This window comes from Nilaparvata lugens, chromosome 3 (assembly GCF_014356525.2).
Source record: "Nilaparvata lugens isolate BPH chromosome 3, ASM1435652v1, whole genome shotgun sequence".
NCBI classification, from domain to species: domain Eukaryota; kingdom Metazoa; phylum Arthropoda; class Insecta; order Hemiptera; family Delphacidae; genus Nilaparvata; species Nilaparvata lugens.
Window position 1 is genome coordinate 45,276,611 of NC_052506.1, and position 16,619 is coordinate 45,293,229.

General features: G+C 33.0%; 1 protein-coding gene across 15 annotated transcripts in view; it reads right to left on the reverse strand.

Moving 5' to 3' along the window:
• The window catches only part of LOC111046396 (troponin I), an 84,528-nt gene extending 72,430 nt beyond the window's left edge, over positions 1–12,098 (reverse strand). For 6 of the 15 annotated variants that reach the window (XM_022331935.2, XM_039423878.1, XM_022331933.2 and 3 more), the window contains exon 1: positions 11,868–12,038. The gene's annotated coding sequence lies outside the window, so the exon portion shown is untranslated. Of the gene's footprint in view, positions 1–503; positions 718–11,867 lie in introns of all 15 variants that reach the window. The other 9 variants (XM_022331932.2, XM_039423877.1, XM_022331931.2 and 6 more) reach the window with 4 other exon arrangements.
• Positions 12,099–16,619: the final 4,521 nt, after the last annotated feature.

Below are 16,619 nucleotides of genomic sequence, written 5' to 3' on the forward strand. Positions count from 1 at the left end.
TGTTTGGTAAGAGTAATAAAAGGGGGCGATCCACCAGTTCCCAGACGGGAACAATGTAAATTGTTGCTGCGTAGCATTTGATGGTAGAGCAAAAGCAGTTGGTTTTTTTTATATTATCAACTAGATGTTTTATGGAATTTGAAAGAAAAACATTTTTTTTAGGAGTCAGATTTATTTTATTTAAAAGAAATTTCTATTTGATTTAAATGTGAATTTTAACATATTTTGGTTTTATAAAATTAGTTATGCTACAACTATTCTAATACAGAACAATTAAGGAGGGTTATGAAATTTCGAGCATTTAATCAATTTAAAAAAATTAAAATAAACTTGTTGCAAATGATTTTTCAAAACGTTAGATAGAATTGTGTTGGACAGATTATTGTGTTTTTTATTTAAACAAGTTATTTGACAGTTCAAAAAACATTATTCATTTATAATTAATTTGGAATTTCTAAAATCAAAACAATATAGTAAAAATAAATTTGAATGTGGAACGATACCGTTATACAGTTGATGTCCATCCTAAGTTGCCATGGGCTGAATGGAGAACCAGGGGATGTCCATCCACGGGTCAGCTCGGTCTGTCTCAGGAGGTAGGCGATGAAAAAGTGTGTGAAATTATTCAGTAGAAAAGTGGAAAGCTTTTTCCACTAGCTGGCTGGAGGGGTGACTAGAATGCTAGCCCCACTTCTACCTCTCCTCAGCGTTTTTACTCTGTCAGCCAAAACTGTCTGATCAGCTTTTAGTTTTTAAAGTTGAAAAAAATTATTTCTCTTCTTAAAGAAGGAACTGATGTTTGGGGGTATGTCAAACCTTGTGGTTCATGACAATGAAATAAAATAGCTTAAAATATGTGGTTCTGAAAATGTCAAGCAATTTTATTCAATAATTTTCACTCTCGCCTGTTTAACTTGAAATTTATTTTTTCTCAAATTTCTCAGTAACATTACAAGCTAAAGAAGTTTGTTTTGCTTCAAAAGAGCTTTAAAATGGCTAATTTATAATTAGGAAAATCTGTATTTAAATTTGCCAATTCCATCTCCTCTCCATCTACTCATTGTTCAAACTCCTCCAATGCAAAGTTTATTATAGTGAGGTCCACGTTATAATGGCAGTGGATAAAGATAGAAGAATAGCAATGCCGATTCTCTGCATTAATTGATTATATTTCTACATTGTCAAAAACATAATTGGCATCGTTGTGGACCTGGAAAAGGATAGTATCACCGGCTTTGTCGAATGATAGACAATGATAGCAAAACCAAAGTAGATCAAAATATACTGTCATTATAACGTGGACCTCACTATAGCAATGGTTTCAAGAGTAATTTAGATGATTCTCCCATTCCTGAGTGCTTTCCACTTTATAATCATCCTTATTTTATCAAGGACATCCTATAGTGTAGGATGATTATTAAACCCTCCAATAGAAAAGAAATAGACTTTTAAACCACCCTTATCCTCTAAGGACAAGTGGACTTTTGATATGATTATTTCTCAACTAGTCACAAATATTGGAATTAAGCACAGAAATTTATAATTGTCATAGTTAGCTGTATGATCTGTAATATTACATTTTTCTTCTCACATTTAAATCGAATCTTCAATTCGAGATCTATGGAACTTTATAGTAAATGTCAGAGTTATCAATAGACGGATAAACTTTTTGACGGAGAATTTATTATCGTAAATGTTTGTTGCATTGTTCCATTGTGTCACCGAGGCTGGGTTGACAGAATTAAAAAGATAAATGGTTTATTTAAATCGAGATATGTATAAAAATTTAAAATAACATTTTCAAATTAAAGTTTTATTGAGAACAGATGTAGAATGTGAATTCTAAACTTATAAGTTATAATTTTTTGATGACGTGTCTGTGGAGATCGATATTGAACAGGGCGTTGTCTTTTGTGACTGGCAACTTGTGTCTTTTTCCTGTTCGATCTTCTTCTGAAACTAATGGCTGGCTATGTTTGTGTTGTAAAGTTTTGCTCTAAATCATTTTCGTTTATTAATGTTTTAAATTGAGTTTTATATAAAATTTTGTGCTGTTTTGGTCAGATTTAGCGGTTTGTATTGTCAAGCCATTAGCCACTGTGTTTCAACTGTAAACTAGATAAGTATTTTTAGTTCGTAATAACTCTGAAATCATTAGGCTTGTAAGTTATTGTTCTTTGTATATTTCTGTGTTTTGTCAAAATTTTCATCTGAAGATTATAAGTTAATTTGCTCTGAAAACTGGATTTCTCATTCATAGGCAATAGATCCATTCACAGTTTATCAAGAATCTATTTTATTGGAGCTGACAACTTTCCTTAGGTGATAGGTGTTAAATGCTATTCCAACCGTTTAAGGAAAAATTGGTAGCACGGCAAATGTTACCCCTGTGGTGGGACAGAATTACAAAATAAATATGTCCCAAATGGTACACTATGAAATCCCTGGTTATAAAAATTATTAGTAGGATAGATATCTTGATAGGTTGTGAATGGTTTGTTGCTGAGTGGGAAATCGGTTCAAGAGAGATCAAGTCCTAATGAATATATTATCTGTGCAGACTAGCAAAATGGCATACAATATGAAAAATATTAAAAATGATGATGAGTTAATAGCTGCCTTAACACAACTGTTTGATAATTTTAAACAAGAGCAAAATGCTAGGTTTGATGAGTTAAATGCTAGATTTGATGAGCAAAATGCTAAGTTTAATGCTAGGTTTGATGATATGAAGCAAGAATTTGCTGAAACATTGAGTGATAATCATGAAAATGAAAACAAATTGAAGCAGGATAATAGTAGTGTTAAGTTACAAGATCAACTCAGTCAAGTTTCTGACAATGTAGGCCTAGTTACTGTTGTTGAAAGGGTCAACCATAGTGAAAGTGTAGAATTGAGTAAAGAAGTAGGTAGGGAGTTGTCTTCATTGAAAGTCAACTATCAAGAAAGTACTATTGCTACATTGAAGGTTAAGAAAACAGTAAACAAATCGAATGTTTCTATGGATCAGATTACTACATTGAAGGTTAGGAAAACTATAAATAAAATGAATGATTACATGAGACAGGTTTCTGTGGAGGTTAGAAACAATGTGAACAAAATGAATGTTGCTTTGAGTCAAGTTGATGAGTTCAACTTTCAACTGAAAATCGAAAAGGTGTATGCAATGCATTCTCAAGTGAACATGACTAACTTTTGCAAGCAAAATGGCTTTGTTGAAACAAATGAACCCATGAATAAAACTATGTTCTTGAAGAAAACAAAGCACAAAGTCACCATTGATGTGTTAGTATTCAAAGGTTGTTTCAAGTTGCTTATTTACAAGATGATGACAGTGAATCACATGATGAAAGGGTATTCCCCAGTACACAATGATTAGGAATCCTGTGTTATGCCGGGATTCAGAATAGCATAATCGCTACACAGTGTATGGTAAGAGTCCATAATTGTGTCTTTTTTCTTTCCTGTAGCCTATTTTCTTGGCCCTTAATCTTTTCAATTTTCGATTCTTTCCTGTCTTTGTGTAATATTCAGTAAATTTCTTCTATGAAGCATATCTTAACCAATCTTGTCCATAGTCATTTAAATTTGTATTTTTCTGAAATAATTTTGGAAGTTGAAATAGTAGCTTATTTTCCTAATCTTTAATTGTTGATAAAACTTAACTTTTCTAAAATCTATCCATTGTTGTGTAAATAATTGTTTGCTTGCGGTATATTTTTTCATCATGTATTACATATTTTAATCATGTCTATTTTTTTTAGGTATTATATTAGGTAATTAGGTTTTTCAGAGCAATTTTGTCCCATGTTCTCATCTTTCATTGCATATCGTGCCATAAGCCATATGTAATTAGGTTATAGTTTTCTTCTGGGCTTTTAACCCATTTTGCATTTTATTTTTTCTTTGCTGTCCAATACTTTGGATTTTTGGTAGACAAGTAGGTGTGATTTTTTTAGAGGTGTGGGCGTGAACCACATACGGCTGGACTCGATTATCTGACCTACTTGTTTGCGATATAAAAACCTTATGACTGCAACATCAAATGTTTGTAAAACCTTTTGCATACTTTTGTTTTTGTGGTCCGATACTAGAGTCTGCTATCACATTGCCTTACAGACATCTAGGAACTATCCACCCAGTCACAATAGTCAACATTTTTTCCTTCACCAGTTGTTTTTGTGGGAGTGATAGCTCACAATTATAACAAATTAGAGTCATACTTGGAATTTACAAAATTCCATAGTAGTATATTTTATTAAATATACTTCCTCATGAAAGTTCAGTACTGACATGTAGGATAGGCTCTAATTAATCTTTCTCTTCTTTGTATTGTTTTAGGGAATTTATTTACCCAGTTTTCTTTTTCTCTTGTTTGTATTTTTTAGGGAACTTATTTACCCAGTATTTCATCTTGATCATCTTTGTATCATAATCTTGAAATGTTTATACTTATTATACAGTCTTTAAATTTTAAATTATTTTAAAAAATAATTGGTTTAATTTAAAACGTTGTGTTATATTATCAATTGAAATGAGTTAAAGGCTAAAATTTTTCTAAAGTGTTTTGTAATTGATATTTTTTTTTTAATTTTAAAACTGTTTGTTCTATAAATTTTGATATGATTGATTATCGTTTGAAATGGATGCTGGAGTGTATGTAGAATTTTTAGTGGGGTTTGTTGATTAGAATTTTGCTGGTATGTGATTGTTTTTTGAGATGGAAACCCATTATTGCCTAAAGAAGGAATAACAGAGGTTATGACTTAGAGAGGCAGTAATGAGATAATATTTTTTGTGTTGATTAATAATGTTGATTGCCATAGATGCAAAATGATGACTGATGAATATTGTTTGCCTTTGAAGCAAAATATTATTGATGTTTTGAATGGTTTCTTGTTTAATGATTGATAGTAAAGTTTTGTCATGAAATGTAGTTTGTGTTTAGAACATTGAAAAGTCGAAATAAACTATAGTATCCAACAAACGATGATTAACAATATTAAATAATTTGCTTTTTTATACAATTTTTGAACACAAAAAAAAAAATTAAAACTAAATAATTTTGAAACCCTGAATGATAAATCATAAATGTGAAATGAACATGCTATAAATGAAATGTTATATTAAATAATAATGAAATGCAAATATATTATGAAATGATTGAATAGAAGACCAAATGTCTGAAATTATTGAAATATGTATTGAAATTAAATTTTTGTTGTGTTGTTATGATGTTTGTTTTTTACAATTTTGATAATGATACAGGGTGTTATGAAATTATATTTCTATTTTGAAGAATGGATTAAAATGTTGATATTTGAACAGTGAATAAATGAATGATTTTTTTTTTTAAATTTATCATTGATATGTCCATATTTCACAATTTATGTATTGCTGACTGTATAATAAGATGTTAACAAATTTCAATTTTATATATATTTAAAATTAATTTTATGTGTATTAGATTGTATGGATAGCCTAATCAAGTTTTTCTTCTTAGTTTATAAGCATTTTAAGACAACAGGTACAGCACAGACATTAACATTGAAATAGTTATCATGTGAATCTCGAAATCAGTAACAAGTGAACGCCATGAAGAGTGTTAAGAACATTTGGGTGATTTTCAAACTAGTGTGACATATCTACGCCTAAATCTACGCTGCGGCCTAAACCAATAACTACGCTAATGTCAATGCCAATGTCAACACCAATAGCTACACCAATGCCTGCGCCAACGCTGATGCCAACAACAAAAAATCAATGCCAATGCCTGCGCCAACACTAATAACTACGCCAAAATGCCAAAATCTGCGCCAATGCCAACAACAAAAATCAATGCCAATAGCTACGCCAATGCCTGCGCCAATGCCAATAGCTACGCCAATGCCAAAATCTGCGCCAATGCCAACAACAAAAATCAATGCCAATAGCTACGCCAATGCCTGCGCCAATGCTGATGCCAACACCAAAATCAACGCCGATGCCTGTGCTGATGTCAATAGCTACGCCAACGCCAATGCCAATATCAACGCCGATGCCAAAGCCGACACCAAAGAATACGCCAATAGCAATGCCAACGCCTATTGCTGACCAAGTATCTCAAACTTCAACACTACTGCATTACCTGGAGGTAATTGTCATCCATGTTCACATTCACAACTTTGAATTCAGAAGAACAGTCACAGTATCATGAAAGAATTGATTCAAAAAATCCTCTCCTAAATTATTCCTGTATGCAGAACTCTAAACCTTGAAAGCTGAAAATATCAAAAAACCAAACCTTACCTAAATTAATCCTCACCTAAATTAATCCTGTATGCAGCGTCTATCTCTTTTCCAAAAAAATGAATTACATTGTCATTTCAAGCCTGAAATGTACATTGTATAATTACAAATATGATACAAAATTTATGTGACTCTGTATTGAATTTGGAATGCAGCCGTCTACTACAAACATGAAGCAATGCTAACTGAGATGTCACCGGTATCAAGTTTGGAATGCAGCCGTCTACTACAAACATGAAGCAATGCTAACTGAGATGTCACCTGTATCGAGTTTGGTATGCAGCAGTCGACTACAAGTATCAGCCCAACACTACGTGCATCCAGATCAGCCCAACACTAACGTCATCACATTGGAGTCACACTTAACTGAAAATCATACTGAGTGCCTTAACGGACTGTTTTCCAAAATGTGCATCAATAAAATCAACTGCGTAAATAGTGAAAGAAATGAACATTTTTTGATTTATTGAAATTTTATGTGAAAATTAAATGTAACAATTCATCAATTCATTTAAAAAAAAAAAAAATAATAATAATAATAATAATTTTTTTATTCAACATACTAAATTTTTTTTATGCAATAAAAATTAAATTTTTCTATCTATTAAATTTATGTGCAATTTCAAAAAACTATTCTTTACATATTAAACTTTCTGTTGAGATATTTTTCTTTAAATTATAAAGCTAAATCAAAAGTAATATTGATATTCTATATTTTGAGATATTGTTTGGAAACATATAACAAACGCTATTGATGAATTTTTATAATAATTTTCAATATTTTTGGATGACATGTATTGTTTTTTTTTCTAGAAAAAATTGTTACTGTTCTCAAATTTAAATTTCAACAATTTTCATTAGGGTCAATGTAAATTTTTTCTTTAAATTTTCAAACAGTAAAATTTTTATGTCAAGAGGGGGGTATTTGTAATATTACATTTTTCTTCTCACATTTAAATCGAATCTTCAATTCGAGATCTATGGAACTTTATAGTAAATGTCAGAGTTATCAATAGACGGATAAACTTTTTGACGGAGAATTTATTATCGTAAATGTTTGTTGCATTGTTCCATGGTGTCACCGAGGCTGGGTTGACAGAATTAAAAAGATAAATGGTTTATTTAAAATCGAGATATGTATAAAAATTTAAAATAACATTTTCAAATTAAAGTTTTATTGAGAACAGATGTAGAATGTGAATTCTAAACTTATAAGTTATAATTTTTTGATGACGTGTCTGTGGAGATCGATATTGAACAGGGCGTTGTCTTTCGTGACTGGCAACTTGTGTCTTTTTCCTGTTCGATCTTCTTCTGAAACTAATGGCTGGCTATGTTTGTGTTGTAAAGTTTTGCTCTAAATCATTTTCGTTTTATTAATGTTTTAAATTGAGTTTTATATAAAATTTTGTGCTGTTTTGGTCAGATTTAGCGGTTTGTATTGTCAAGCCATTAGCCACTGTGTTTCAACTGTAAACTAGATAAGTATTTTTCCTCCACCTACTGGCTAAAGTACTTACTTTACTCCCTGAAACATAATACTAAAGTGCCACTTTTTCGCTCTCGGTAGTAAAAAACAGAAAAACTCCCTAGGGAGTAAAAGTGACTCCATTTAAATAACATGGGAAGCATCTCTATTTTAAAAACTTACATTATAATAGGTTAGAAGGTCTAAGCTCAGATGAGAAAGCATAAAGAGGTGTCTGTCATTGAGTCAACTGAATTCAATACCACAACCAGAAATTTGATCAACTCATGAAATATATGTTTGTATGATATTATATTCTTAATATTAGTAGACGATAAAAATTTATACAATTTTTAAAATATCTAATTCTATTCAAAATACCAGCCAACAAATATTTTTGATCTGCAATTTATTCAAATCTGAACCGCGTGATCTGGAGTCAGCCATTTTTGGTAAACACCCAGCTGATATAATTTAAAGTTACAACTTTAGCCGGTAGATAGCGCAACCAGCAGTGCCAATCAGACGGCCAGTTTTTAGGTTTTAGATTTTAGGTTATGTTGTTAGGAAAAATTGTCACCAATACGTAAGTTATTAAAATGATTTTATTTGCAGTTTCTATAAAAAAATGTAGATGGAGGAAAAATGTTGTGTACATCACGAGTGAAAAATACTTTTTCTCCCTCAGGAAAATTGTTGCCCTCGGCTTCGCCTCGGGCTTCAAACTTTTCCCTCAGGGAGAAAAAGTCGTACTTTTCACTCTAGATATACAAATAACTATTTAGTTCGTAATAACTCTGAAATCATTAGGCTTGTAAGTTATTGTTCTTTGTATATTTCTGTGTTTTGTCAAAATTTTCATCTGAAGATTATAAGTTAATTTGCTCTGAAAACTGGATTTCTCATTCATAGGCAATAGATCCATTCACAGTTTATCAAGAATCTATTTTATTGGAGCCGACAACTTTCCTTAGGTGATAGGTGTTAAATGCTATTCCAACCGTTTAAGGAAAAATTGGTAGCACGGCAGATCTTAAAGAGCAAAAAGATTGTTTATATAAAAAACGTTCAAGACTTATTAGAAAAAGTGAAAGTGAACACTGTAAATGTAGTATGATGAAATAAAATCACAATATGTTCTATCTTCTGCTAAGAATTTATTTATACGAAACCCAGGTTTTAATAATCATTGTTAACTTGTACTCATTGACTTGTACTCTTTACAGTGATTAATCAAAGAGACATGGATCTGGCCACGACACCACGCGTTAACGCCATACGTCCAAGTGAGCACCTGCTGTTCGCATATCCCGTGAGGTGTTACATGCGAACTACTACCCAACGGCATTTCCAAGTCGTTAGGTGAGTATCATGGATGAGTTCAACCTGCATTGAATAGAACCACCACTTTACAGTTCCGGCGGTACGTGGGCCTGGCAAAGCCCGGACGTATCCTCTAACTCATCTACAGACCAGGAAAAAATACTTGTGGTTCCCAATTGTATACATCTGCAGGGTAGGCACAGAGAATGTTGGAAGTGAGTATACCTGCCGAGAACAAACTGACAAAACTTTCACCCCCACCCTAAAAAAAAGCAGATTTGTGTCCCATGTGGTGGGAGTCAAATGTTCATGTTATATCTCACCGCTTCTACACCAGCACCTAATACTTGCCACTGGTATCAACAGTAATATTACATTTTTTCACGATTAAAATCGAATCTCCAATTCGATATTCAAAATATTAATAACACTTGCAAATATCGGTGTAATCGATATTTGGACTAAACTTTTCACAGGGAATTTATCATATATACTAGTGTTGAACATCCCACTGTATCACTGTAACAAAGTTCTATTTCTGAATAAACAGATAATTCTAAACAACATAAAGATTAATTGAATTTAAAATAACTTTAAAAATAAAGTTTTATTGAAAACAATAGATATAATGTTTGTAGACTTGTGTTCTTTGCTAATTGGGAATTGATAACGTATTTATGCTTTGAAGCTCTAGGCACTTATTCCAGGTACTTCTGCCAGGCGTTTCTCTCAAACCTTTTAATGACTGGCTTATGTTAGGAGTGTTGGCTTCTGTTGAAATTTTCCTAAATAATTGAAAGTTAAGATGTTTTATTTGTGATCTAAATGTTTTTGTAAAGTTTATTGATGTTATTGAACATACATGGAATGTAGATTTCAATTTTTCTTTTCATTTTGTGTTGAATTTCTCGTTTAATGTTGAAAGCCATAAGCCTGTTTTGAACCCTGTAAACGATAGATAAGTATTCTTAATCTATAAGTTATATATTTTTATCTTGATTTGAAACAATAATTTCTGAGTTTTTGTGAAAGCTTTTGGAATCTATTTTGATGAACAGGTCAAACATATTAGTAACCTCAATCATGTTCAATCTATGTGTGATTGTTCTGGTGTAAACTGAAATTTTTGAATCATTTTTTTTTAAATTATAATTTGATTTGCTCTGAACTGGATTTCTTATTCATAAGTATTAGATCCATTCATGATATATCAAGATATCAGCTTATTTGGAACCGATGACTTTCCTTAGAATATAGGTGAAGGCTAACGAACCTATTAGGATAAATTGGTAGCGCGCCACAGCTTATAGCTTCAATTGTAAATGCAACCTTGTGTACAGTGAAGAGAGTACGGGTGCTTCTTTTTGTAATAACAGCAATAAGAAATACAATAACGTGCTTTTGCATAAAGATCATGAACTGCATGACTTCTTCGGTTTAATTTTTCTCCATATTCTATCTTTTTTGTCTATTTCTTTCTCTTGTTTTCATTTTAATCAACGTTATCACTTATCACTGTACTTATTTATTATAATTTAGTTTTAAATTATGTTCATCCAAGTACCGTACAGTTGTATTCTATTCTTATACCACTATCATCTCATCAGACTGAATAGTAATTGTTAAATTGTATAAATTGAATGAATAAATAGGCATGAAACTGAATATTAATTTCTGTTCCAATGTCATGAACTATGCACTTTACAGTTACAGAAGTACAGATCTAAGCTTGTCGCTCGCTTTAACCTCTCTTTCCCGTATCTATCTCTTATCTATTGGAAGGATTGCTGCCCACCCCACTTCAAGCCAGTACTAGTCGATCAACCACGTTCAAAGTATAGTCGACTTCAACGTACACCGCCTTTTGTAGCCTTGCAATCAAGGTAAACCAGCAAATATATCCTATATTTTGTAATAACCACGATCCTCCGCATAAACCCTCGATCTCACTCAATAATCATGATACAATATACAATAAGATAGTTCAGTGGTCCCTCCCTGCACTGGTGGCTTATTGCAAGCAGGTAGCATTCAACACTTGAACAGTCTGTCACCATAGTTATGAATATGTTGTGAATGTATAGCAGCATGGAAAGTGATTAGAAGTAGCTCACTCGGAAGTGGCTTAGAAAGAAATTAGTTCCGTGGTTAAGCTGAAAAGCTATCTGCTGTCTCATAGTTGAATTAAGCTCCATGCACCCTGGTTGTAAGGGGGACCACTTCAAGAGCCGAACTCCTCTAAATACCATTTTAGAGTTTAAAAATCGCTTCGCGGTAGTTCGAAATGTTGATTGCATGCATGCAATTTGGCTTCAAAGCTCTCTTCCTGGTGTTGATGACAGTCCTCTTGTGTTTTCGGCTTGGAAGGACATGAACAGATGGTCATGATGTGAGGTGTGAGATCTCTGGTACAGTAAGCTGTGGAGTCCCACAGGATTGTGTTTATTGTGATTTTAAAGCGTGTTTTACTATATTCACTTGCCTCATGGTATGACAGCTTCTTCTTTATTGACTTGTTCATTTGTGAACATGCCAAAATGATTTGTCCATGTCATAAACAAAAACAATTTATTATAATTTAAAATAGGCATTGAATTTGAATTATTATTATTACAATTATTAGTTGCTACACTACTGTTTACAGTATAATAATGTACAAAAATAGGGATTAATGAACATTGATTTTAAATTTAAATACGTTACCGTACCGTATCAAAACATTGAGCTTTAGGTTTTTGATTAAGCTTTAGGTTTTTGATTTCAGAAACTCATTTCATACTTTGCTTACCTGCCTACAGTCTCATGATGGATGAGGAGTTTCAATCGACAATTAGCAAAAAGAAATAAGATAGAAAGCTAGAAGAGATAGATCAAGAATTTAGATCCATAGATTTTGTAGAAAAAAGCTACCGTTGTGTGATGGTTGCTGAAGACGAAGACTATAAGACCCAAAAACTGAATTTTCTTTAAATTTTACAAATTTGGCGGCTAGCTGTAAGATTCCATCGTTGCTTACGTAACTACAAGACTAGAACCATCAGGTGATCAGCTGTTCAAAAGCGTACACTTCGTTAGTGTACAGCTGATCGGCTGTATGTTCTGGCCTTAGACCATTTATAGAGTAGACACGGCCAATTGTATATTCATACTAAAAGTCGTTGAAGCCAACATCTCTACTGCCAAATTCGCCCACGTTGACGTCACAACTCATAGTTGTTGGACAATGCTAAGGAACTATAAAGACTGGGTACACGCAGTCGCCATTTTGAGTCATAGCATAGCATTCGTTTCAACTGCTTGTATTGCTTTGTCAGTAAAGGGTACTACACTTCTATTTTATAAATACTCAGTTACTTTTCTTCACTAAAATGAGTCAAACCGTTCTCAAATTAGTTTACAACGAAGCTGCAACCTATAATATAGTAAATATTATCATACTAATATTGAAGATTTACTCAAAGATAATGATATTTTTTTCAAACTTTAGGTTTCAATTTAGGAGGAGTGAGTGAGATAGATGTAGTTAACGCTTTCACCTTTCAAATATTTGAATTGAATTGAATTGAATTGAATTGAATTGAATTGAATTGAATTGAGTTTATTTCGCCAAATTATACATGATTACAATATTTAAAAAGGGCACAAAATGCAAGCAGCACAACGTAACAATTGTGTAAAATAAAACTTCATGACCTAAGGAGTAATACAGTAGGCTAATTATATTAAATTATAATAGTGATGCATTTTATAAGAAATAATAAAGGTTGATATCTATTAATAGTGTTATAAATAGAGAGCTTTAGACTATTATAGTTTATCCTAAGATCTGAGAAAATTGCACTGCAAAGCAAATCTAAACCCTAATAGTGAAATAATAATTGCCCACATAGGCCTGATGGGCCTGTTCGTGGGTCAATGAGTTCAGAACTGTATATTATTTATTATTCTACTGATAGTATTATATGTTATTTAATAATAAAGACACACACACACACACACCCAGACACGTTGAATACGGAGCAATCGCAATGGCATGGGATATATCCATGAGAAAAGGGTCTACACTTGACAGTCTGTTGACAAAGAGAGAAAGGGGGAAAGAAAGAGGAAATTAGGTAGGCCAATTTAGTGTTGGTAGGCCGATTGTAGCAGCCGCTCACATTGATCTACATCCATAGTCTTCAGCCAGTTTGAGACGATTTTTTTGTATTTGGATATTTTATATATGCCAGGCTGACTAATTTCATGAGGAATATTATTCATAATGGTGTGACACAGAAATGATATATTCCTGTCGCAAACTGAGCGTAAGTTACGCGGGAGACCCGAGTGATGAAATCGCGCATGCCTAGTAAAATGAGGGTGATTGGACTCTGAATTGAAGTGTATTTTATTCTTAAACATGTACAAAAGAACTGCCTTGATGAAGAGTTGCCTAATTCTGAAAACATCAAAAGTCAGGAACAACTGATCAGATGGAAATCTTCTGCAAAGGCCAAGGCCAGCTTTTATAATTGTTTTCTGGGTGACTGATAATTCATCTAGTAAGGTTTTGGGCGCACCTCCCCATAAAACAATACCATAGGACAAGACAGACTGGACATATGCAAAATAAACGGTTCTCAGGTGATTTATACTTAAGATCCCCCTCAGCTGGCTGAACACATAAATCATCTTCCTCAACCTACTATTGAGATATCTAACATGAGTGCTCCATGTCAGTCGACTATCTATGCATATACCTAGGTATTGTAATCATACACGGTTTCTATCACATCACAGCTGCAATCGTCACACCAATCAGCACCGCATGTATGAACCCTCAGTTTAATGTTGGTAGGAGGAGCACGGCTGTCACGTAGAAAAATAGGCAAACATTTGGTCTTTTTAGTGTTCATACTGAGTATATTTGTATTGAACCAACTTTTCAATTGCCTCAGCTCACTTGAAGCGATTCTGTAGACATGCTCCCAGCTGTCCCCCTCAAAATAGATTGCGGTGTCGTCAGCAAAAAGCATCATTTTCCCAGACATATTTTCCTGAATGATATTATTGATGTAAACCAGGAATAGAATCGGACCAAGGTGCTACCTTGGACCACACCATATCTAATGTCTTGTACGTTGCTTTCTACTTCTCCAATGGATACCAATTGGCGGCGGTTCGACAGAAAACTTTTGACCCAATCATGTGCTACACCAGTAATTCCTATGGCCGTTAGTTTATTTATCAGCAAATCATGATCAATAGAGTCAAATGCCTTTGCCAGGTCAATAAATAGTAATAGGATATATTTGTTATTATTTATGCCCTGTCTCAAATAATCACTGAGCTGGAAGAAACAGTTGGAAGAGTTGCGGTCATCCCTAAACCCAAATTGGTTATCTATTAGTATGTTATTATTCTTCAGATATTTGATGAATTGCTTCTTGAAACATTTTTCAATAACCTTAGAAATGAAGCTGAGAAGGCTGATTGGTCTGAAATTATTCAAATCGTCTTTGGCACCAGATTTATAGAGTGGAATGACTTTTGCTAGCTTGAGAACGTCTGGAAAAGTACCCGTAGTGAAGCTTCTATTAATAATGTGTCGGAGGGGAACTATAATAGAGTTAATATTGTTTTTCAAAAGACTTGCTGGTATACCATCGCAGCCGGGTGAAGAACCACCACGCAGCTCTGTAATGCAATTTTCCACATCCAACTCACTTACTTGTTGCAAGACAAAAACCGAGTTGATTGGCGGGTAGTTCATATGAAGTGGGTTATTATTTTGGTTTTCATTTTTTATAACATTTGCTAGAGCTTCTCCAACTTTAGAAAAAAAAATATTGAATTTATTAGTTATGTCAAAGGTGGTAGAACAACTCTCTGTCGGGGGGTTCCGGTTAGCATAATTACCATTTAGAAATTTTTGAATTGGGAATGAGTTATTTTGAGGATTAATACCCGATATCTCATTAATAGTTCTCCAAAATGATATGGGTTTAGTAGCGGATAGTAATTTTTGCCTGTAGTAGCTATTTTTGGTATTTTTTAATGATCTGTTCAAGGTTTTTCTATAGTTATTGTAGTATAATTTTAATTGCAAATTAAATGGTTGTCTGATAACAAGCTTACTCAATTTATTTCTTTTTTTAATGGAGTTAACAAGCGAATCGGTGATCCAGGGTTTTATTTTTTTAGATTTAACGGTTTTTATTTGTGAGTAGTACAACTATCTTGTACTTCTTTGATTTTTCTAATAAAGGATTCAGTACATTGATTGACGCTATCTATTGTGGTTATATCATCCCAGTTTTGTCGTGAAACAGTCTCTGATAATTTCAAGTAGTCAATGGAAGCATAGAGAGGTGCAGGTCTCATGTTGGGTGAGTAGTTCTTATTTTTAATTAGTATTGATGTCGCATAATGGTCGGTAATGTCAGCACGGAAAACAGCTGGACGGAGGGCCTCCGCATCAACGTGCTTGACAAAAATATGGTCAATGCAGGTCGAAGCGAAGGCCGTCCGCCTTGTAGGAACGTTAACACAAGAAACAAAACCGGCCTCATAAAGCGCATCTAGGTATCTATTACTGATATTGTTTATTTGATTTGAGAGAATATTACAATTGATATCACCGGCTATAATCTCGATGGTGTCGTTAAAACTATTTCTCCTATCATCATACCTATCTTCAAGTCCACCGATAAAATTTGACAAGTCCAGGCCCTGACAGCGATAGACACATAAAACTCCAAACTTCTGCCCATCTCTATAGCATTCCAAATCTAAACAATTTACTCCTCCAATATTAATCTCTTTACAGGACGCATTAAGTTCAGATCTTACATAAATCAACACTCCATCATTCTGATTGAATTTAACTGATGTACGGAAACTACAGTATTCCTCTAAATGTGTTATGTTCTCATCAAGACTCAACCAGGTTTCTGTCAGTATAACTATATCAAATTTGTGTTTAAGGCATTCCAAAAGAATGATAAAATCATCAAAATTTTTCCGATAACTCCTAATATTCAAATGTATAATACTTAAAGCATTCATGCCATTCTCTCTCAAATAGTCAGCATACACACCACATTCATCAAACTCCTCACATCCAACGTGTCTGTAATCACTCAATTCATCTAACACATTCATTCAGTTACTGCCCTTGTTCAAATGGAAGTCGAGATTGAGCCAGTAGACTCCGGCTAGTGGTATGATAATTATATCAATACTAATAATGATAATAGTAAACAAAACTACACAATGTAAATGCAGTGATAATTATAGGAGAATAGCATACATGATAATAATTACCAGTCCAAGAGTTATTCAGTGAAATCAATAAACCCAAACTACGAAAAAATAATTGTTTGAATTATCAAAGAGTAAAAATAAAATGATTTTTTTTTTTTAAATAATATACAGTGCTTCAAAATCCAGCTCAGAAAAATAATAATAGCGATTAAAAAATGATATAATTCCTTTTCTAGAGAAAATAAAATATTTCCAAGAAAACAATATTCTATGTTCAAATGTTCAGTTCCGA